The 24,037-nt window shown below is 41.2% G+C and overlaps 1 long non-coding RNA gene across 1 annotated transcript in view; it reads right to left on the bottom strand.

The window, feature by feature from the left end:
• Window positions 1-24,037, bottom strand: part of LOC103352084 (uncharacterized) — a 190,686-nt gene that overhangs the window by 149,964 nt on the left and 16,685 nt on the right. The window contains exon 2 of the long non-coding RNA XR_016212939.1: window positions 13,346-13,499. This is a non-coding gene — a long non-coding RNA (uncharacterized LOC103352084). The remainder of the gene's footprint in view (window positions 1-13,345; window positions 13,500-24,037) is intronic.

Below are 24,037 nucleotides of genomic sequence, written 5' to 3'. Positions count from 1 at the left end.
TAGGAAGCATGGAGACGCTATTAGCCTTATTATTATTATTGTCACAATAAAGATGATTCTTATCATTTTATTAACTTAAACACCTAAACATAATTTCCATATTAAAGCACAGCAGTGCTATTTGATAACCTTTAGGGTAGAAATAGCCCCTCCCCTCATTCTACACATTTTTTTTTTTTTACTCACTTATTAGCCTACTGTGAATGTGTTTTGTCGCTCTTATTATGGTATCCATTGGGCCAGAAATACCTTTAGAATAAGTAATAACAACAACAAGAATTAACACATCCTGAGTACCTAATGTGAGCCAGGCACGGCTGAAGGGCTTTGTGTGCATCACCTACACCCACCGCATGCTGCAGGTGCTTGTGTTATGCACACACCTGAGGAAAGCACTGACGAGATGTCACTTTCTTTCTCCCACCTACCGCCCAAACTAAGGTTTGTCATTTGATCTTCAGGAAAGAATATATCTTTTCTGTGGCCCTGATGATGATGTGCGCAAGGTACACAGATGGCATGGAGGAGGGGGTGCCACGCATTGACTGTGGAGGTCCATAAAGGCATCACATGGAAGATAAGCATGAGCCAAGACTTAAAGGATGAGTCAAGCCTCTCCCTTGTGGAGCAAAATGAGGAAAGGCAAAAGCAGTGCAAGGATTGGAAATGCTGCAGGGGCTGGCACTGAGGGACTGACATGGGCCAGAAAAGCAGCCCCAAGGGAAAAGAGTAGCCAGGGGCCAAATGGTGGAGGCCCTGCATGCTAAGTTAAAGTGCTTGAACTTAATGTCGTAGGGATGATGGCAATGAGGAGCACTTGAAGGATTTGAGCTGCACGATAGGCATTGTGAAGCGACCACTTGAGACTCCTGCATCCCATATTGGAGAGCCTAGGATGGAGTCCCACCTCCACTTCTGATCCACCTTCCTGATGATGTCTTCCCAGATCACAGCAGATGGTAGTGGGGGTACTTGGATTCTTCTATGTACATGCGAGACCAGGTGGAGCTCCTGGCTCCTGGTTTCAGCCTGGCCCAATCTTAGCTGTTGCATGTATTCGGGGGAGTGAAACAGCTGATGGAAGATTTTCTCTCTCTCTCTCTCTCTCTCTCTCTCTCTCTCTCTCTCTCCCACTCCAGTTCCCTCTCACTCCCTCTCCCTTCTTCTCCCTCTTCCTCTCCCTCTCCCTCTTCCCTCTTCCCTTTCCCTCTCTCCCTTTCCGTCTCCCTCTCCTTCTCTATCCCTCCCTCTCTCCTTTTCAAATACATAAAACATTTATAGAATTTGACCTAGCATTTTACATTAGCATTTCCCATAAATTTCCGTCTGACAAAAATGCCCCCACCCCAGGATGGTGTGAAGGCTTGTAGTACTAGACTCCAAGATATAGTAAATGTGGAATGTGAGAAAGGTGAGTAGGACCTGCAAGGAGTTGGTGGTGGTGGAGCTGGCAAAGAGGGACAGACTCCAGAAAGAGGAGGTCAAGTGGGGCAGGTGTGCTGGCTTTTGGGATGTGGCTGGTGAATAGGACAGGAGGGGCCAGCAAGATGTCCAGTCTTCATGACTAGGAGGATGGTGATGACATTAAACGAATACAAAACAGGAAGCAACGGTTTCTATTTTCTTTTTTGTTGGTGAGGAAAATAATTACTAAAATGTCAAATACCTACATGCTTTACTCCAAAATTCTACTTCTGGAGATTTATCAAGAGCAATTATCCAGGAAGGATCAGGATGTAGAAACAAGACAGCTCCCTGCAGCCACTGTTTATAGTAGCAAAAAATGAACGTGCTTAAAATAACATAAACAGCCATGTGGCAAGATAAAGTAGAATAGTACATGGCCAGTAAAATGATGCACTGCCCTTCCTACTTCCATGGAAAGATGCCCACCATCTAAGGAAAAGGGAGGCTGCACATTCACATGTCCAGCCTGTTCTCCCACTCAGTCTCTCTAAATGCCACAGCCCTGAAGAAACCTTCTCTGTTCCTGCCATCTGCTCTTTCTCCCAAGTCAGTGTTACTTCACCCAGTTTATTTCCCTATTATTCATCAAGCTTTTTTTGAGAGAGAGATAAAGACAGAGATCTTTTGTCCTCAGGTTCACTCCCACAAATGTTCACAACGACCAGGGCAGGCCAAACTGAAGGCAGGAGCCAGGAACTCAATCCAGGTCTCCTACACAGGTGGCAGGGACCCAAGTACTTGAGCCATCACGTGCTGCCTCCCAGGGTGCACATTAGCAGGAAGTCGAGGGTCAGAAGCAAAGACAGAACTCAAACCCAGATACTTCAATATGGGATGCAGGTGTCTTAACCAGAAACTTGAACACTGCATAAAACTCCCATCACAAGCTTCTAACTCATTGTATTTATTTCCCTGTATATCAAATAGAAATCCTCTGAGAATGGTGATGACATTTAAATGAAATAATTTGAATTAAATGAGGTTGGTAAGATTACCATGGACATAAACACATAAATATGTCTGGAACAAAGTAAGTGCTGAATAATTACCAGCCTTAATTATTATTATTCTCACTTGTATACCCCTGTGCCATGCATTTGTTTTATCTTCTTAACACCACTTTGACATCTTTCAAAAGTTTCTTATAAATAGTAGGTAAATATTTTTGGTTGAAGATGATGAAATGTACACAAATATTCAGGGAAAATCAAATTCTTTCTTAATGAAACTAGGAAATATTTACTAAATCTCTTTCTATAATGAACATACAATTTATCATAGATTCATGCACACATATAAAGAACCTATTAGTGGCTTATTAAGAATGAGCTTATAATTATTTAAAGATTTATATTTGCCAATCATTAAAAGAGAATTTTCCCTTTAAGAGTTATCACTCCTTTCCCTTTGGTAGTTATCACTCCTTCCACAATCTCAGAAAATCATTTCGCAATGCTTCTCTTCTTTTAATCTTCTTCTTTTTTATTTTTTGAGGTCTTGCATAAGGACCAGTATTATTCAAATGCTGAGATTCTGAATAACACAGACATATTCTTTTTTCTGTGTTTTTCTTCTCTCATCTCCTTTGTGACTCTCATATTTTTGTGTATCTCCTCTATTGTAGGAAGATGAATGCCTAATTGTTCTCCCATAAGAGAAATGACACATTAATGAGAGTATGCTAAATATAAAAGTATGCATGAGAAAATGTTCTTCCAATGGAATCTGAGGAGTCAGAAAGGGCAGTCCCTGTCTGGTATAGGGAGAATTTTGGTTCTACTTTCAGGAGAGAGAAACTTGTACTTTATTTCCTTGCAGTCTATAAGAAGCCATTCTGCATGACCATAGGAAGGCTATGTGATAAGGCTACAGTTGAAAATGCACTCCTTGGGCAGAATTTCTGATACGCTGTGACAATGGAGCAGTCTGCCTACTTCATAGCATGAAATTTGGGGAAGAATTGACAGGCACTGTGTATCTAAAAAAGCTTATCCTAATTTGTGGACAGGTTTTGTTAATAAACCAGGACATAAAGGTTTATCGCCCCTTTCCAAAATTAAAAGAAAAAAAACTGCAATGGCAATTAAATGCCTTTGGTTGAGCTCTGCTTGCATTAAAGCATTGCCCACAGCACTGCATCTTTTATGCTGGTGGACAGCTACGCTTCAACTCCTCAGGATCTTAAGCAACATACATTTAACAGCATGACACCTTAAAGGGAGAACAAATTTCTTTTCTTCACACCAGATGGGAATAAGAAACGTGAGTGTTGTGCACAATGAAACAATATCTATAAATCCAGCGTTTTACCATCCCATTTCAGACTATAAAATTAGAAGATTACACCTCCACTCATTGAAATATACCCTGCTGAGGTGCGGGGTCTCTGGGGGAGATGAATACGGGTGACACCTTCAAAGGAGTGAAGTTGTACATCAGTGAGCATCACAGGATTAGCAGGTACATGACCCTGTATCCAGCGGCAGTTGCATTCTGCTAGGGCATGACAGCAGAGTGCCAGGGAACAGAATATTAGGAATTAGTTTATTACCAGCTTTGTAATTCATGGGCCTCATAGAGATCTGACTTCTGTTGTTCTGCATATGGAAATATTCCCAAACAACATTAATTGATGAAAAAATGTATTTCTATTATTTGGAAAATTATTATTATTTAGCAAGAGTAAATAAGCATTTTTCTCCTACTTCTTCTCACTCATGTTTCTCCCATTTTCTAGTTCTGACCTATATTCTCGCCCTTTCTGCTCATGATGGTAACACGTGACACGTGATATGCATAAGGTGTTAACATCTTCAGAGTGTTCGCATCCATCATTTCATGTGATCCTCAACCAACCCAGGGAGGTTACAGCAGTAAAAGCTTAGTGACTTGGCCAAGAGCTGGGCTGAAAACTCAGGTATTCTGAACAATTTTACAGTGTTGCTTGTCTTCATTTCACTATACTATGATATCTCCTTCCCCAAGGATCCAGTGATTAGCAAACTGGGTAACGCACAGGTCAGAGGTTCTTTATTTTCTAAATTCTTCTTTCTCTTACTTTTTTTCTTCCTTGGGGAGCCCAAGGAAGAAAATGTAGAAGTCTCTGATTATTACCTATTTGAGACATATTAGCTGGGCATTATGTTCCATTACTTTGGTACAGGGAAGTTTATTCTGACTTGTCTGGTTTGGGAATGAACACAAATTCAATAACCACACATAGTAAGCTACTTCAAAATCTAGTAGCTTAAAACTTAAAACAAGTGAAGACTTGTTATCTTTGATTATTCTCCTGAGTCAGGAATTTGGGAGCAACTTAGCTGGACAGTTTATCTGGAAGGAGCTGCTCAAACTTATTCAGGACAGCCACAGCTACAATGAGTTGAAGATTTGAGCAAGGTACCAGAGGATCTGCTCCTAGAGGACTGGCTCGTTGGTGCTGGCTCTCAGCAGGAGGCCTCAGTTCCTCTCCTCATGAGTCTCTCACAGGTCTGCTAGAGGGTCCTCACAATCACAGAAAGCGTAAGACACAATGCCCTCTGAGATCCACCTTGTGAGTTGTACACCATCAACTCCACTGTGCTCTATTACCTGTAACAGCCAGCCCAGACTCGGCACAGAGCAATACCACACGTATTGGGAATCATTGGGGCCATCCTGGAGGTGGGTGAGGTTATCACGGACTTCCCTGAGTGAGCTACTAGACATTCCATTGCTCTCAAGAAACCAGAAGATTCTGGCCAGTCCTACATGGCCTGCAGAGGGCAATATTATGTGGTACGATGTGGGGACTTTCTTTCAATATTATTCAATGCCAGGGGCTGAATGTTTGCATCCTCCCACAAATCATATATTGAAATCCTAGTCCCCAGTATTATAGTAATGGATATGAGGTCTTTGTGAGGTGATTAGATCATGAGGATGGATACCTCACAATGGTATTATTTGGATGGGATTATTGCCTTTAGAAGTAGAATAAGAAGAGTGAGAGAGTGACTAATCTCTCTCTCTCTCTTTCTGTCTCCCCACTCCCATCTACCAAAGATTCTATCATTTCCCAATAGCACCACCGTGGGGATCAAATGTTTAATTATAGATCTTTGGGGGAGGGATACCCAAACTCATCTAAACCACAGCACCTATGAACTAACCTTGCTCTACCTTCACCCCAATGTTTCCACCCCACAATATCAAGGCTTCCCTCAGCACTTAGAACACACTGAACCTTTACCACGTTCTCCCAGAGACCTCCTGGATCATTCGGCCTCCTCCCCTGAGCCCCTGAAGCCTCCTGGGAATCAAACAGAACATCATCATCCATGCTTCCCTCAATTTGCCCAACACACCTGTCTATCTGAGGCCCAGGTGTGACGGTTTCCTTCTCCCAACCCTGTCCCTTCTCACCCTGTCCACTACTGACCCGTGGCGGGAAGGGGTGGTTGCTCCACTTTGGTTTTCTCTTATATAAAACACTAAGACCTCGTCCCAAGCTTGAATTTAAGGTGGTGACAGTCATCCTCCTCTTATCCCACAAGAAAGAAAAGGAAGGTTTTAGGGAAACAAGGATTTACAAGGAAAATTAAAATAAATTAGCTGTTTGTTTTAAAAGACATCCTCCTCTACGCAAGTTGGAGTTCTAATGAAAACCTAGAGTTCTAACTAATGCCATCAGGGAGCAAGCAGTAAAACTAGTAACATCATCCAGTCATTCAATCAATTAGTCAACAATCTACTGAGAATTTACTGAGTCTGGTAACTTAACTGTGGCTTGTCCACCATTATTAAGTTGATCACAATCTAGAAAAAGAAGCATTTGTTTAAGAAAGTATAATAACAATGATAAAGAAAAATACAATGAACTCATTATGTTTCCAAATAGAAGGATGATCAAAGCCCCCAACCCTGCTCCCCAGCTGTAAGGGAGGAGAGAGGGCAGGCTTCACAGTGTTGAGAGAAGACAGTACCAGCTCTGTAGCCCACAAAGCTGTTTCCTTACAAGTTTGCTGATTCAATTTAGTAACTTTAAATCTCTGAACAAGGTGCATCATAAGCCTGAATGCTAAGTGGCACCATAATCATAAAAGATTATATTTCACCTTATGTTTGGACTATACAGACTTACAAATACACAGCACAGCCTACCCAGGGCCTACCCAGGTTTTTGTTTACTTCAATATGAAATGCTTTGAAATGGTATTAGAATGCATTGGCAAGGACTTAGGGACACAGGCCTTCCCCTCCACTGCCGGGGACTCTGTGGATGTCTTCCTGGAACTCCAGTAGCCTGGCACTTCCCTCTGTGTTACATTCAGCAGCACGGTGTTTACATTTCTGACGGCTGGCTGTATGAGGACTTGGCCAGTATTGTCTAATTCACTGCTATCTAACCCCATTTCATGGCACGATCCTGGACATAGATTAAATACTCAGTTAATAAATGTATGTTGATTACATGATGAATAAACACTACTTATTGGGATGCAGTTTGGCAATGGGTATACAAGTTCTTAATTTTTCTTAGGAATTGATCTTCAGGTAATAATAATGGATATACACACATAATTATTCACAGACATGTTCAGAACAACATGATTTACACTAGGAGAGAACTAGAAACAATGGAATATGTCCAACAATAGAATTTTGCTTAAATTATGGTGCCATCTTAAAAAAGGTTACTAAGTAACCATTAAAAATGACAATGGTTATAATAAAATTATTACATTTTGACAAATCTGTATGTATGAGTGTGTCTGTATGGACATGTACACACATAGAAAAGAAGTCAGAAAAACAGGTACTAGCATACGGTTATTTCCAGGTACAAACTTTTCAGTTCACTAATTAGCTTATTCTTGTTTGTCTGTATCTCTTCAGTGTTATAAGTTTAAAGCATATTTCTTTCCTTATAAGAGTAAAGCAATAATCAATATGTTCCTAACTCTGTATTTATGAAATACATGAAACATGCATAACGTAAATTGAAAAACAAAAAGTAAAGCAATAATGACAAAAACCATAAATGGCCCTCAGCATATAATAGAGAAAGCTGGTCATCAGATTTCTAACTCATCCATGTGTTCCTATTTTCAGCACGGGTCTCCAATCTCCAGGGAAAAAGTTATATCAAAGTGCTCATCCGAAGTACTTATGGCAGGATTTATGCTGCCTATTCCCATCCCATTCTGCTCACCAGATGTGTGAGGAGGCAGGGTATTAGGCAAGGAACAGGCAATCTTCAGTAAAGCATCCTTTTATGATCAGAGATTGATCTGGGCTAAGCCAGCCCCAATATCCCTCTGCACACAACTACCAGCACTTGAACTGACCTCACTGCTAACAGGAATCTAAATGAAATCAAAACAGCACTGACACATCATACCCAACAACAGCTGGAGCTACTGGGATGCCTCTGTTGGGCAGGACTATTGGCCCAGACCTGGGGCCTACTCTTTCTAAGCCATTTCAAAGTGGATTAGCACCTGCAGCCCCTCTACTCCCCTGGAGCAGGTCCAGGTGCATGAGCCAGAGTATAGCATGCTGTCTAAAACCACAAATGTCAACACCAGCCTGTTCTTCCTGACAGCACGGGAAGAGATATGGGAGAAAGAAGAAGGGGAAGACGAGGACTAATATTTCCAAAGCAAAGGAGTACTTGCCTCAGGTTCTATCAGGTACAAGGCGACTGCCATGTCCAGACCCTAAAATCTCACCTAAGCCTTCAGCACGGCTGCTCTCTGCTCAGTCTAATTTATCAAGAGCCCACCTTTCTCTCACCTCAAGAAATGACAACTTGGACACTTATTTTTTACAGCTACTTTGAGTACACGCCCTCTACTATAAAGCACTTTTAACTCATCTTTTTTGAAAGTGTTCATATTTAGAAAATGAGATTAGTGATGTAATTCCTAATGAAATGACTGCTTCTGTAAAGTGATAGAAATGAAATGCCCCGAGGAATCCCACGGGATAATTATTCCTTCAATAATGTTTACCATCATTACCTATCTTAAATTTCAGACGCTATAGCTTCACCTCTAAAACAGCAACACAATTAATGTGATTAGAAAAGAATCATTTATAGTTACAAATTGCCTTCACCTTAGGTCGATCAAAGCACTCCACTGATGACAGCTTGTTCTGACGTGCTATGGCTCTTGCATTGCTCATTGCTATCAAACTAGGAGTTTAATCTTTACAGATTTGTTTTTCTTTTTTAAAAACTGAATTGCAAATTGAGGAACTGTGCAAAAGTTATTTGGAATTTATTCTTTTTATACTAAACCTTTAAATTGATTATCCTTTTTTGCCAAGGTTCTCATTACAATTCCTATAAGGGTGGCAGAGCTCGTGGAAACTTGTGCAAAGAATATACAACATGGCTTAGGAAGGAGGGAAGAAAAGAGGGAAGAGGAGGTTACTAACTTAAAATCTGCTGTGAAAACTTAGATATGGATTCCAAGTCTTTTTAACAGAAAGTGACTGATTCATTTATACAGACTCTAAGAAGATGCTTTCTCAGATCTAAAAACAAAGGTATAGAGGCTGGGGCTGTTGTGTACCAGGTAAAGTCACCGCCTGCAACACCAGCATCCCATTTGGGTTCCAGTTCAAGTCCCAGCTGCTCCACTTCCAATCCAGCTCTCTGCTATGGCCTGGGAAAGCAGTAGATGATGGCCCAAGTCCTTGGGCCCCTGCCTCCACGTGGGAAACTCAGAAGAAGCCCGTGGCTCCTGGCTTCAGATTGGCACAGCTCCAACAGTTGCTGCCAATTGGGGAGTGAACCAGCAGATGGAAGACCTCTGTCTCTGCCACTCCTTCTCTCTCTGTGTAACTCTGACATTCAAATAAAAAATAATTCTTAAAAAAAATACAGAACTTTTTCACACAACTTAACCTTCCATGCAAACTTCCTTGGTGCACAATTGCCTGGCTGCTGTCAGCCTGACACATACTATGTTGTATCAACTACATAGAAAAGGGCTCATGGCTTTCTCTATTTTCAGTCCATTCCATAATGCTCCACCAGAGTAGCACCCAGCTCTCCAAGAGCTTAACTAAATAAACATTATACTGAAAAGCAGAGCCTAGAAAAGTTAATTTTACTCAGCACAAAGAAAAATAAGCATATAAATTTTAGTGCATTTATTCTGCCCTTCTTAGAGTGATTACCTTATTCTAAATGATAACCATGCTTGCTTTCTACGGCTTAAATACTTTCTTAGCAATTGGCTGCTAATTCAGCTATATTTGGAGTTCTGAGTGAATCAAAGGGAAGTGGATCACCCTTCTGGCTATAAACACAGAGAACAACGCACTTTCCTTTAAAATCTGGCTCGGAATTCTAAAATTTCCTAGGACACGCCTAGGAAATGCCTCAGCTTCCAGCACATCTTGCCATTAAATGAGGCAAAAAAAAAAAAAAGTTTTTAAATGCCTTTTGGCCCTAGAGAAGTTCCCATGGCTGGGATTTTTTTTTTTTTTTTTTTTTTTTTTTTTTTTAGATATGCCCAATTCCCCAGGTCTCAAAATCCTTCAGCTAAAAATGTTTGGGGCCAGGAGCTACTAATATTGTTTTTAACAATTTTATTTTTATATAGGTGTTTAAATTAAAAAAAAAAGTTTCTGGGGCCAGCACTGTGGAGCAGATGCCTGAAGCGCCGGCATCCCACATGGGCACCAGTTTGAGACTCAGCTGCTCCACTTCCAATCCAGCTCTCTGCTGTGGCCTGGGAAATCAGTAGAAGATGGCTCAAGTCCTTGGGCCCCTGCACCTGCGTGGGAGACCCAGAAGAAGCTCCTGGCTCCTGGCTTCAGATCGGTGCAGCTACAGCCGTTGCAGCCATCTAGGGAGTGAACCATCGGGTGAAAGACCTCTCTCTCTCTCTCTGTCCCTCCTCTCTCTGTGTAACTCTGACTTTCAAATAAATAAATAAGTCCTTTAAAAAACTGTTCCAAAGGTGGGGAAAAGTACTATAAACTGGGTATGGTTTAAACAGCAGAAATGTATTATCTCACAACCCTAAAACTTAGAAGGCCAATATCAAGATGTCAACATAGTTGTTTCTTCTAAGACCTTTCTCCTTGGCTAGTAGATTGCCTCCCCTTTGTGTTTTCATGTGGTTTTCCCTTTACATACTATCTGTGTCATAATCTCCTTTTCCTGTAAGGACACCAGTCATGTTGGATTAGGGCTCAACCCTATGACCTCATTTCATCTTGATTATCTCTTTAAAGGCTCTATCTCCAAATAGTCATATTCTGAAATACTGGGGGTTAGGATTTCAACATATGAATTTGGGGGATGCACAGTTCACCTCGCACATGATCTCATTTTATAGACCAGGAACCAAAACTTCAAAAGAGAAAGTGTATTATCAAGCTCACTTAGCCATTAGGTTATGTAGCTGGGGGTGGGGGCGGGGGCAGAGATATGATTCTAAATGCCATGTTCCATCTTTTACAACCTGCCACTACTCCAGTACAAACTTGTGTCTGCTCAGCATTTCTTTACATGTAATATATCATATTATTGAGTCTCCTAAAGACAGCAAACACTTTACTACCTTGGAATCATTTGACCATCATTTATACCTATCTACCTTCAAAAGCCCAAGGGCAGGACAGAGATGCCTCAAGAATTCTCCAACAGCTTTTTTCTTTACACACAATCTTTCCTGATTCACCGGACCTTGATATTAGAGATGCGGTAAGAGAATCTGACAAAAACTTTTCTCTCCAGTGAGCCCCAAAATTTGGCTGTGGGCCAGAAGCAAATTTGCCCAAAACCAGGGTAAGAATGAATAACTAATGTTGATTTCTGCAAGACCTCAGGTGAAGCCAAGCCTGAGAGGAGACAACAAATCTAAGAGGGAAGAACTGAAAGACGCACCCATGTTGAGTCCCTGTAGAGTCTGCTCAAGAGGAAAAAATCTGCTTTCATGATTTAAAGTAGTCACGTGGTCCTTACATTTTAAACATCAAGAATACTATTTTACTAGAAGATGAAAAACAGAAAGAATTTTGAGTCTGGCATTGTAGCACAGCTGGAGCATGCCAGTTCAGGTCTTGGCTGCTCCTCTTCTGATCCAGTTCTCCACTAAAGCAACTGGGAAGGTAGTGGAAGATGACCCGAGCACTTGGGCCCCTGCCACCCATGTGGGAGACTGGGATGGAGTTACAGGCCCCTCGCTTCAGCCTGGCTCAGCCCTGGCTGGTGCGGCTTTTTGGGGAATGATCCAGTAGATGTAAAATCTTTTTCTCTTTGTCTCTCCCTTTCTCTGTCACTCTGCCTTTCATATAATTAAAATAAATCCGCCATCACTTGCCGAACTTCCTGGATGTGACAAACTGTCTGGATGTTTTTTTTAAAAAGCAAGAGTGAATCCTTTTGGTTTTTAACCTTTTATAATTATGTTTCAAATCTCTTACATTTCAGAAATAATCATTGCTGGAATTTTATTAAATTTTTGGAACTATCTTTTTAAACTAATACCTACTGTTGGTATGACAAATGTCTGTTTTTCCTCACATATATTTTCAGGAAGTCATAAAGTTATTCACTATGTTTTAACATACAACTAGATATAAAGGAATGTGTGTTTTTTAATAAAAGTTAATAAATTATACCATGGAAATATTGCACACTTAAAAAATAAATCTTTAAAAAAGAATTTATCAAACATTTAAATATTTACCAATAGTTTCTTCTAAAAACAAATAAAGCAAAAGTGTTTTGCCATAGAATATTATGTGTTTGGTGCATGCAAAATTTTTTTCTGTGGGTTCCTACACAGAACAGGAAACCTGGGGCCTTAGTTTTCTTACCTATAAAATACGGCTGCACTAGATGATCTCTTAGGTTCTTATCACTCTAACTTTTAATGAACAAACAAAACTTTTATCTTTTTCTTTTCCAGCTTTCTCCTCACCAACTAATCAAAGATCTATTAGGTGCCAAATGCACCCACAAAGTGCTTCCCCCGTCCTGACAAGGTCAATACTGTCCTTCTACTTCACCTGACTCTCTCACATCCTCACTGTGGCAAGGGAGAAGGACCCAGTAGCGCAGGGGAATGGGTGAAGTCTGGTTAAGACAGAGCACTCATAAAATGCCCAGAGAAAGAGGTAGCTAAATCACAAACCATTCTGGGAGCTGATATCCAATTTAGGAAGGCTCCGGTAGGAGCCAGGAACAGCAAATTCTACATTTGGATCCACAAATTTATCTTTAAGAAAATAAGAACATGGCAAAGTAGGTTGGAATCAAAAAGGAAAGGAACAAGAAAGGTAATAAAGGGGATGGCTGTCTGAACGAGGAGAGCGTGGCACACATGGAACACAGGTCGTTTCCTGTGTGTTTTAAATCATATTTTATTGTTTGAGAACTGCTTGAGGTTTACGGCAAAGTTGGGAGGAAGGTACAGAGTTTTCCTATATACTCCACCCCCACCCATGCATAGCATTTTTCATTATCAACATCCCCCACTGGAGTGGAATATTGGAATAAATTACAACTAATGAGTATAATAAATCATAGTGTACACTAAATTATATTTAATGAACCTGCATTGAGACAATCACAGTCATCAAAGTCCCTAGTATACACTGGAGTTCACATTTGTCTGGGCAAGGGTAAAATGGCATGTGTCTATCATTGCAGTATCTTATACAATAGTTTCACTTCTCTGAAAGTCCTCTGTACTCTGTCTACTCATCCCAAAGCCAGGCAACTACTTGTCTATTTATTGTCTCTGTCTTTTTATGGTTTGACACTTCCTTTCTTCTGAGCCCTGTGTACTGTTCCATTATCTGATATACCACAACTTATTTACCCATTTATCTACTGAAGAACAAGTTTATTGCTTCCATGTCTTACCTTGGACACCTGTGGAAAATTGTATTTCCCTCCCACATGGGAGATCTGAATGGAGTCTTGGCTCAGTCCTGGCCATTGCAGCCATCTGGAGAGTAAATCAGCAGATGAAAGATTCTCTCTCTTTCTCTCTCTCTCTCTCTTTCTGTCACTCTGCCTGTGAAATAAATCAAATAATTCTTTTATAAAAAGTCATTAAACCATCAAAGCTACAAAGAGATATAAAAGAAATCTTGTTGCTAAGTGAAATAATTTAGCCTGAAAAGCTGTATACTATATAATTTCATTATATGAAACTCTGAGAAAGAAAAACTATGGAGAAAGGAAAAAGATTAAAGGCAGCCAGGAGTTCCGGTAAAAGGGGAGCAGGATTAATAGGTGAAGCACAGGTAATGTATAGAGCAGTGAAACTATTTTCTAATGGTGATGAGTGACATTGCACATTTGCCAAAAGCCACATAACTGGGGTTGGCATTGTGGCGCAGTGAATTAAGCCACCACCTGTGATGCCATCATCCCATATCAAAGCATCTGTTCAAATTCTGGCTGCTCTACTTCCCAACCAGCTCCCTATTAGTTTGCCTGGGAATATATCAGAGAATAGCCCAAGTACTTGAGCCTCTGCCACCTACACGAGAAACCAGGATGGAGTTCCTGTGTGTGGCTTGGACCTGAACCAGTCCTCGCAATCATTTGGGGAATGAACCGGTAGACGGAAGATCTCTGACTTTCCCCCTCTCTCTGTGTGTATCACTCTGCCTGTCAAATAAATAAATAAAAATAGATCTTTAAAAAATAACCCCAGGACTGTACAATACAGAGTGAACCTTAATGCAGGTTCTAGACTTTAGTTACTAAAAATGTATCCATAGGATTCAATTATTCTAACAAATGTACTACATTACTGTTGGATACTGTTTTAAAAAGAAAACTGGGGGCAGGGGAGAGGATAAAAGAACTTCTTGTCCAATTTGTCCAATTTTCATGTTAATCAAACTATTCTAAATAAAGTTCATTAAATTTTTTTAGGATTTATTTATTTATTTGAGAGAAAGAGTTACAGATAGAGGGAGAAACAGAGATCTTCTACCTGTTGGTTCACTACCCAAACAGCTGCAATGGCCAGAGCTGGGCTAAACTGAAGCCAGGAGCCTCCTCCAGATCTCCCATGTGCATGCAGGGGCCCATGCACCTGGACCATCTTCCACTGCTTTCCCAGGGCACCAACAGGGAGCTGGATCAGAAGCAGAGCAGCCAGGATGCTATTGCAGCCTATATGGGATGCCAGCGCTGCAGACAGAGGCTTAACTTACTACGCCACAGTGCTGGCCTCTATTAAATTTTTTTTTTTTTTTTTTTTTTTTTTTTTTTTTTTTGCCGGCGCCGCGGCTCAGTAGGCTAATCCTCCGCCTAGCAGCGCCAGCACACCAAGTTCTAGTCCCAGTCGGGGCACCGGATTCTGTCCCGGTTGCCCCTCTTCCAGGCCAGCTCTCTGCTGTGGCCAGGGAGTGCAGTGGAGGATGGCCCAAGTACTTGGGCCCTGCACCCCATGGAAGACCATGAGAGGCACCTGGCTCCTGCCTTCGGATCAGCGCGGTGCGCCGGCCATGGCGGCCATTGGAGGGTGAACCAACGGCAAAGGAAGACCTTTCTCTCTGTCTCTCTCTCTCTCACTGTCCACTCTGCCTGTCAAAAGAAAAAAAAAAAAAAAAAAGAACTACGGTTCAGAACCATGGTAAAATACCCAGTACATACTCAGAAACAGTCATTGTTTCTATAATCGCTACTAGTTAGTCTCTTTAATACAGGTGGGCTCAATAAATAGGATCATGGAATCTTGACAGCTGAAAGAGATCTTAACTAGTACAATTTTTTTCCCAGCCAATACAGTCTACCTATCCACAATCCAGCTCCATGACAGTGGTCTGATGTGTTGGCCAGCTGAGAACAGAGCTAGGGTCAGTCTGATCATTTAAAAAAAAATTTTTTTTTTTAACGTGGCAACACTGTGTGAGAAGAACTCGATTTCAGCTAATGTTCAACAATCAGCTAAATGTCTAAACACCAGCTTGAGATGCTGTTTACTATTAAAAGTAACCTCCAAAAACCACTCCTCACCCTTAAAAATGTTCATTTACCTTGGAAACTGTTTTTGCAATCACCACATGATGAATTCTGAACAAAGCGTTGACTATGTTATTGAATCAGAGTTGATTTAAACATAGATTGACCTCCCACATAGCCATCTCTCTGAGCTGCTGCTAGAACTGAAAGAAAGTAGAATAAATGATCCAAATTCCCCCATAAGAACTAACTCGCTCTCTGTCCAAATTGCCCTGATGTGAAAAAGTCAGCCGCTCCTGTGCAGAATGTGAAGTGATTTTGTCTACGATGACACATAAAAGGTGTTGCCAAGAGAATATTTTCTAAGCTTTAGAATTCTTTTTAATTCTATGGAAAGTGTCTTTCTACAGTAAGGAAAAGGCCAAATTTCTGCCTGACACAGTTCAAGATCCTTCTCTTTAGGCCATAGCATTTGGGGTTGGAGATACTATTTGTGGAACAAGGCTGAGGAAATGAGCCAAAATGAATTTCAGGCTTGCCAGAGCTTACACTCTTAATGTAAATTCAACAATTAGCAATGCCTCAGCTGTGGAAGCTGAAAAAAATCCACACATCAGATGGTGAGAGACTGGTGGAGAAAATCACTTCCATTTGACTGTTGTAAACCTGTCATCTCCTTAAGCAACTCATAAGCTTGAAAGCAGACCTGGCCTCTACCACTTGTGAACTCACTGAGATGGCTCCAGAAAGGCGCCTCCTTATTAATTCAAAATAGGAATACAAACTTGTAAAAAACTCAAGAAGGGAAAGAGTTTTAAAATATAAGAACCAGATTGCATCATCAATTTTAAAACTATGCGGGTTAACGGACATAATGGAATGCCAAGATGATCAGATTAAAATAAGATATGAACAAGACTAAGCAATTAGAATGGCAGATAATTGGCACAGCAGTAAAGATGTGACTTGGCACAGCTGCATCCCATATTGGAGAGCCTGGTTCAAGTCCCTGCTCCTCTGCTTCAGACTGCAGCTTCCTGATAAGGTACATCATGGGAGGCACCATGTGATGGCTCAAGTGCTTGGGTCTGTGCCAAACGGTTGTAAGGAGACCTGGATTGATTACTTGACTTCTGACTTCAGCCTAGACCAGCTCTGGCTGTTGCACACACCTGGGAAGTGAGCTAGCAAATGGAAGACATCTCATCTCTTCTCTCCCCTCCCCTCCCCTCCCCTTCCCTCCCCTCCCTTACCCTCCTCTCCTCTCTTCTTTCTCTCTCTTTCCTTTCCTCCCTTCCAAATAAAATGAAAAAATTTTCATTTTTTGAAAAGTTACTAAACAATTCTATCATGTCTTTGTCAGCTTGAAGTATGGAAGCTGGTATTCTGTAATAAGACAATTTTGTTTGGTTCTTTAAATGTTTAAAGAAGGCAGAAAACACACATTACATACCATGAGTCAATTAGCCCAGTTAACTTTGGGATTTCTTTGCCTCATTTGCTTGCCTTTGTCTTTTCCTACAAAGAAGAAAGACTTGAGGCCAGCAGGTTAAGCCATCACATGCAAAATGGCATCCCATATGAGTACTTGTTCATGTCCCACCCTGCACCACTTCTGATCCAGCATTCCTACTAATGCACCTAGAAAAGCAGCAGAAGATGGCCCAAACATCTGGGCTCCTGCCATCCTTGTGGATGGTATTCCAGGCTCCTGGCTTTGACTTGGCCCAGCTCTGGCCATTGTGGTTACTTCAGGTGTGAACCAATGTATGGAAGACCCCTCTCTCTCTCCCCTCTCCCTCTTTCCTCTCTCTCTGTCTCTCTCTCTGTCTCTGTAATTCTGCCTTTCAAATCAGTAAATACATCTTTAACGAGAAGAGAAAAATTTATAACTGTGGATCTGCAAATGAATATTTTCAGCAACCCTACTGGAAATAATATAATGTATATGAGAATTTAAAAGACCTGAAATCCTTTTTTAATGTTTATTTCTTTATTTTCATGTATTTGAAAGGCATAGTAACAGAGAAAGAGAGAAGGAGGGAGAGATCACCCGTCTGCTGATTTATTTCCCCAATGTCCACAAAACTTAGGGCTGGGGCTGACTGAAGCCAAGAGCTTGGAACTCCATTTGGGTCTCCCACATGGGTGGTAGGGGCCCAAGTAATTGAGCCATCATTGGCTGCCTCCCAGGATTCATTATCAGGAAGCTGGATCAGAAGTGGAGTAGGCAGGACTCAAATCATCATTCTAGTTCAAGATGTGGGCATCCCAAGCAGTAGCTTAGCCCTCTGTGCCACAACACCTGCCTGAACACCTGAAGTTTCAAGGACTTCGCCTGCTAAGTAGACTTACTTATTCTTTGTGGGATTTTCCAATTAAGAATAAAACTGTTTTTCTATTTATGTTATAATTGTTGTAAATGATGCAAGCTTCTGACCATCCTCAAAGCTAAGAACCATGTTTAATTTTAACCTCTTAATCAAATATATATCACAGCTGTGAGTAAATCCCATGACTTCTCTCAAATATTTCTCTTCATCTTTCTGCACTTCCTTCCATAAAATACTCTCATCTCCTATTAAACCAGGTTCTCCTGAATGCAAATCAAATAAGACCAGGGTTTTTATTTTAGATTTATTTATTTATTTGAAAGTCAGACTAATGGAGGCGGGGCGGTGGGGGGCGGGGGGAATTGTCCATTCACTGGCTCACTCTCAAATGGCTGCAACAGTCAGGGCTTATGCAGACAGAATCCAGGAGCCCCGAATTCCAGCTGAGTCTCACCTAAGGGTGGCAGGGGCACATGCACGTGGCCCATCTTCCATTGCCTTCCCAGATGCATTAGGTGGGAGTTGGACTGGAAGCAGAGCCACCGGGGCTCAAATCTGCACTCTGACATAGGACGCCAGCACCACAGGCGGCAGTTTAACCTGCTGCAGCATAAAAGTAGTTCCAAAATCAGCATTTTCTAATGAAGATATCACTCAATTTCTCTCCATCAAACATGCATTCAGCTTATATCTTAGTGTGGATTACCAGCTCTCCCCCCAAAAGCAGAGCCTGAGAAATAATCCAGGCCCGAGGAGTTTCTTTGGGAAATGATCCCAGAAACACAGTGTAGCTCTGAGAAAGGCAGACAACAACAGGAGGAGAGCAAATCAAGCGCCTTAGTGAGTGAGTTACCACGGTGGAAAACGGTGCCACGTCCAGCTGTGGATCTTCTGTGCATCTCACATCCACGTCCCTGAGTGACTCAGTCAGGCTTTAGTGTCCACGACTACGGTTTGAAAGTCCACACTAAAACTCAGTGACAGCGACAGGTGTGAAGGCAACAATTAATCTGATCATGGTCTTTGGAGGGGACAGAGACCTTGGGAGGTAATTAAGGTTAAGTGAAGCCATAAAGGCAGGGCCTTAATCCAATGGGACTGTGCTTTTATAAGAAGAGGAGAGACTCTGTGTCCTGCCCACCGTGTGATGCCCCACATCTTAGCACCCCACAGAGTCCCAACCAGCAAGGACCTCTCTCATCAGATGCCACCACCAAATCTGGAACTTAGTAGCCTTCAGAGCTATGAACTTGATAAAGCTTTATTCTCTATAAATTATTCGACCTGTGGTATCCGGTGATAGCATAGAAACAGTACTAAGGCTTCCACCAGCTCCTATCCTTCATGGCTTGAGAGTTACTTCTGAGACTTTGCTTGACTTTCCAGAACTTTAGGTCTGCATAGTACATAAACACAGGACACCCCAGAGGCCAGAGAGCTTCTTCTGGTGAAAAGACCCCGATGCTTAGGCAGACATCCTCAGTGTGGCCAGCAACCACCCACTAAAGCTACAAGGGGCTGCGAGGGATAGAGGCAGGGCTTCCATTGTGGTGCCTGCTGCAGCCTGTGCCCAACTCAAGTGCTCAGCTCTGCACACAGTAGTGAGTTGTGTTTATTGAATTGATATTCCAATATTCTCTCCCCTTTTATCCTCTAAATGAATTATGACCATATTTGTATCCTTGCCCAGATAGAACCTTTAACCCAATCATTCATTTACACATCTTTTAATCTATACAAAAAGCTTCCTGTCTGCATTCTGCAAACACTTGTTTTGAACCCAATTATCTCAGAGCTCTTCTCTCTCTTATGCACTGTCAAGGCAATTTACTTCAAATGAGCAAAGAGCTCCAGCTCATGGCCCTTGCTTTTGAATTTCAGAAAAAGAAACCGGGATACCTTTTTCAACCATAGGGCTCTATGAAGGGTTTTATTTTTTTCAAGAAATTTTAAAAATGCATAATTATTTGATTCACGTTATAATTATTATTTTCTATATTATATATTTACATAAGTAAAAAGGAAACACATTCTTCTATATTAGACTCTTATTCAATCAGCAAAAAAGGAAAGCAGAAAATGTCATCACAGCAAATTCAGTTGGTTTTATATTCAGATCACAATTCCTGCTTTGAGGTTTATACAGAACTAGAAAAATTTATACACATACCAAAAATGTGAGCTACCACTCATAAACTCATTTTATTTTTCATATTAGTTGTTACCTATTGGTTTATCTTTTTACTGCCACAATAGCCTCTAATTCCAATTTAACATAGTTTATTTTTTAAGTTCTTTTAAAGATTTTCATTTATTTATTTGAAAGTCAGAGGTGGGGGGGGGGGAGAAGAAGACAGAAAGGTCTTCCACCCACTGGTTTACTCTCTAGATGGTCTTAACAGACCAGGCTGGGCCATGTCATCCTCTACTGCTTTCTCAGGTCATTAGCAAGGAGCCCAATTGCAAGCAGAACAGCCGGGAATTGAACTGTCGCCCCTGTGGGATGCTGATGTCACAGATTGAGGCTTTATCCAATACACCATAACTCCAGCATCCGCATAGTTTATTAATCCTTAATTTTGGAGACGAAACCACTTCATCAACCCTCAGAATATTTTTCCACCTGACAGTGACCTTTTCGGTGTAACTGGTGTATCCAAGCACTTGGGGGCTGAAACATGAGAGGGATTAAGGACATCATTTCTCACCCTGTGGCATGGCCAAAAGACCACATTTTCCAAAAGTTTAGAGAAATCGCCTTATGCTTATTGATGAAAGTGTACTGTAGTATCTCCTGTGTGACTCATGTTTGCAGTGAACCTGTCTCAAATTGCAGCAATAAAAGCACATAATCCTCAAATAGGTCTCAAAGGAGCTCTGCTAATTTATGTGGCAGTCCTCAGTCTCATATGAAGGTTTCATGAGAACCATGTGCCATTTAAAATGTGTCCAGCATCTGTTTCAGCAGACAGCCCCAGAAAACCAGAGGAATGCCTTACGGGAAGAATACATATGCAGACCTTTCATCCAACTAGGATGACCCCAAAAGAGAATGGGGGAAAAAGAAGAATAAAAAGACAACTGGCCCAGCAAATGTTGATCCATTATATACTTTCTGGTCATTTCCGAATTTCCCCTAACGAAAAGCCTAACATGGTTAATTTATGCACTCATTGAAAGGAATCTGTCAGGCATGAATGGCTGAAAGATTACAATTTTTTTCCCTCCAGTCATTATAAGTCTCCCAGAGGTCAAACAAATAACTAGCATCCTTTCATCCTAAACACGACCAAGCTCAGGTTGAGATACGAGCCTATTAAAGTTCGGTTTAAAAAAGAATTTTATTTTGCGGATGATCTCATTTATTAATTGCTAACTGCCTTTTAAAACCCTCAGTGGAAGACAAAGAGACCTTCAAGTTCTTTCTTTGAGAATTAAAGCTTTCATTTAAGGATTCCAGATGGGTTGTATTTAAGTATTAAAGTTCAAGTACTTTAACCACCAGAAGATGAAAGGAATTTTACTTGGTTTTGTTTCACAATTGCCACCCAGTAGATCTTCAATCCCAGCCAAATTGAGCATCAATTTAAATGAGATTTACTCAGGGGACCCTGGGCAATCACAATCAACACAAGATATTAGGGAGTTTAGGAAATGGGTCTATTAAATGACAATTAAAGCTGTCAGCCTTCCAGAGCTTATTTTCAGCTAATGTGATCCCTAGTAGACAGTGGGATTTGACTGCTGTAAACAAAGAGGTTTGCTTTACAACCATGCTGGGGCCCAAAGCTGGTTGTTCGAGCCCTGGTGATAGCTCATGGTTTTCTATGGCTTTGAGGCAGCTTCAACTGTTGCTCTGAATAAATGATTTCAAAATAACTTCCCATACAACTGTGTGAGTGCTCCTGAAAGTCCAAACATTCACCAAAGGAAACTTAGCTGTCATCTTCAGAGAAGTCACCAACGAGGTCTTGGTTATCACCTGGCTCTTCCTTTTTGTGCGAAGGTTCATGGCAATTCTGTGGGACCAGATGGCAGGTAGTAAGTAGTAGAGCGCACTTCATGCCTAGAATGTACCTGAAATTTGCCATCTGAAACCTTAGATTACTCATACTTTTTGATACAGTATGTTTGCAGCTAGCGATTTATCCTGAAGAAACCATCAGAGAGGTGTGCCAAAGTTTACAAAGGAGGACGTTCCCTGTAGTACCAGACATAAGCAAAGCATACCACAAGTTTGCGTTGCCACATTCCACTCATTTTTCTGGGCCCTCCCAAACCTCTTCCTATGACTGTCCTCTCAGATATTTATCTGCAGATCTGTGTCCACGGCAAGTCTAAAGTTCCCAACCTACCTGTCAGTCCTCCACATCTTTGGATTGAAACTCTTTGCAGTCAGCCAGGCTGAAAAATCAGATACTACATTTTCCGTACTGAGGTAATCATGGATTAATGTTTCTCTACTATGTGGGATTTTATATTTTAAAATGAGATCTTTCTCAAGACTTCAACCAAAAATGAAATTATAATGGGAATTTCAAGTTCCAAATAAAAACCTAGTCAGTAGAACTTCTGTGACTTAAAATCCTTTTTATAATATATTTCAGCATATGCATGCATGTGTTAGTTTATTCGTTATGTTCCACTATGAAAGGATATTCATGCTTATTGCAGAAAATGTGGGGAATAAAAAGTGAAAAGAAGATAAAATTCACTCATATTCCCACCATGCAGAAATAGTATTTTTAACATCTTATCATGTTGCCTTCCAATCATGGTAATATGCAAAAAATGCTTATTTATTTTATGGAGCCATGATTATAGTTTATGTTCAATTAACATTTTTTCACTTAGCATGTTTATTGAAAATATCAGAATAGTTCTATCCCAAAAAGGCTTTCCAAGGGCCCACACTTCTCAGTAGTTCACCCCTGAATTCACTCATCATTCTATCTACCAAGAATGGTTCAAAAGCATTTGTCTCATCTTGCTTGGATTCTTATCTACTCCAGCATCAAGATTAAATTGGAAATCCTTATCATATCTAGCTGGTAAGTAAATTTCTCCAGATAAAATCATCCACTTCCAGTTCTGGATCAGGGAAAGGACTGGTGAGCATCAAAACAAGGTGGGCCCAGTGATGTCCAGTAGGAGGACTCAGTGTGGGCAGCTACAAGCAGGGGGCCAAGGTGAAGGTCATTGACAGTCTGCCATTAAGACACGAGATAAGCTGCTGCCTCAGCTCCCTTCCTGGGGCTGTTTCACAAAACTTAACTCTGCTCCCAGTTGTTTGGGGCACCATACAGAGAGGCTGTGATAGGACCCCAAGGCCTATCACCTAGCCTGAGGACAGCTGGTTCCCACCAGCAGCCATATGCTTTTCTCCTCCCTCCACCCCACTACTTCACACAAAACCATCACTCTGCTTAGCCTATCTTGTTTGGCTCACAAGACACAGGTGGAAGGGTAAATGGGGGACTCGTACAGTTGTTTAGGACTGGAGGAGCATTTTCACGTTCCTATCAGGGTTATATTTTTTGGTTTTGCCATTGAACGGGTGGCAAAATGCTAACATTCATCTTGTGTAATTCCACGTGGAAACTGCTGGCCATCATTTCCACAGCAGTCTCAAAGCACATGGGGAAAGTTGTACAGAGCGTTTCTGAAGGAAACAGGCAGGAAAAGCTGAATTTCAGACCAATTAGTCACACTTCTTTAAAATGTTCAAAGGAGACATTAGAAGAATAGGATGGGAAGAGGTAGGGTAGAGCGAAGTAGGCAGATCTCAGTTGAATGGGAGTATTGTATTCACAAATAGCATGCCTTTTTCACTAATGGAGTTGAATTGCATCTAATCTTTATCATAAATGCTGGTTTGTATTAAACATGTCATAAAGAGCCTTTGGCTCATTTTGAGCAAGCAAGACTGCCCATAGGGCAGTCTTAATAATGTTTAATAATAATTAATAAACATTTAGGAGGACTATCACATTTCCAATAACTAACAATTTGATTATCTACCCAGAGACTTGGAAAACACTAAATGCAAATGTCTGATGACTGGCATGTTTGCTGTCTTTCACATGGGTTCCCAAGCACACAGCACATGAGAGCACCAGGGGAAAATGGTTCCTCTCCCCACCTAGCAGCTGTTAATCCCCTTAGCAGCAAGAAGCATGCCTGCTTTCCAAGGGGGAGTCAGGATCTGGGGGGATGGGATCTACAGCAACTCAGAGCTTCACCCTGAAGCCTTGGTGATGATGGCCATTCTGCTAGCCATCATTATTCTTATGACTTG

This window comes from Oryctolagus cuniculus, chromosome 9, assembly GCF_051225735.1.
Source record: "Oryctolagus cuniculus isolate XC-2025 breed Fujian yellow rabbit chromosome 9, ASM5122573v1, whole genome shotgun sequence".
In the NCBI taxonomy this organism is placed as follows: Eukaryota; Metazoa; Chordata; class Mammalia; order Lagomorpha; family Leporidae; genus Oryctolagus; species Oryctolagus cuniculus.
This window is presented reverse-complemented; position numbering and strand designations above follow the sequence as displayed.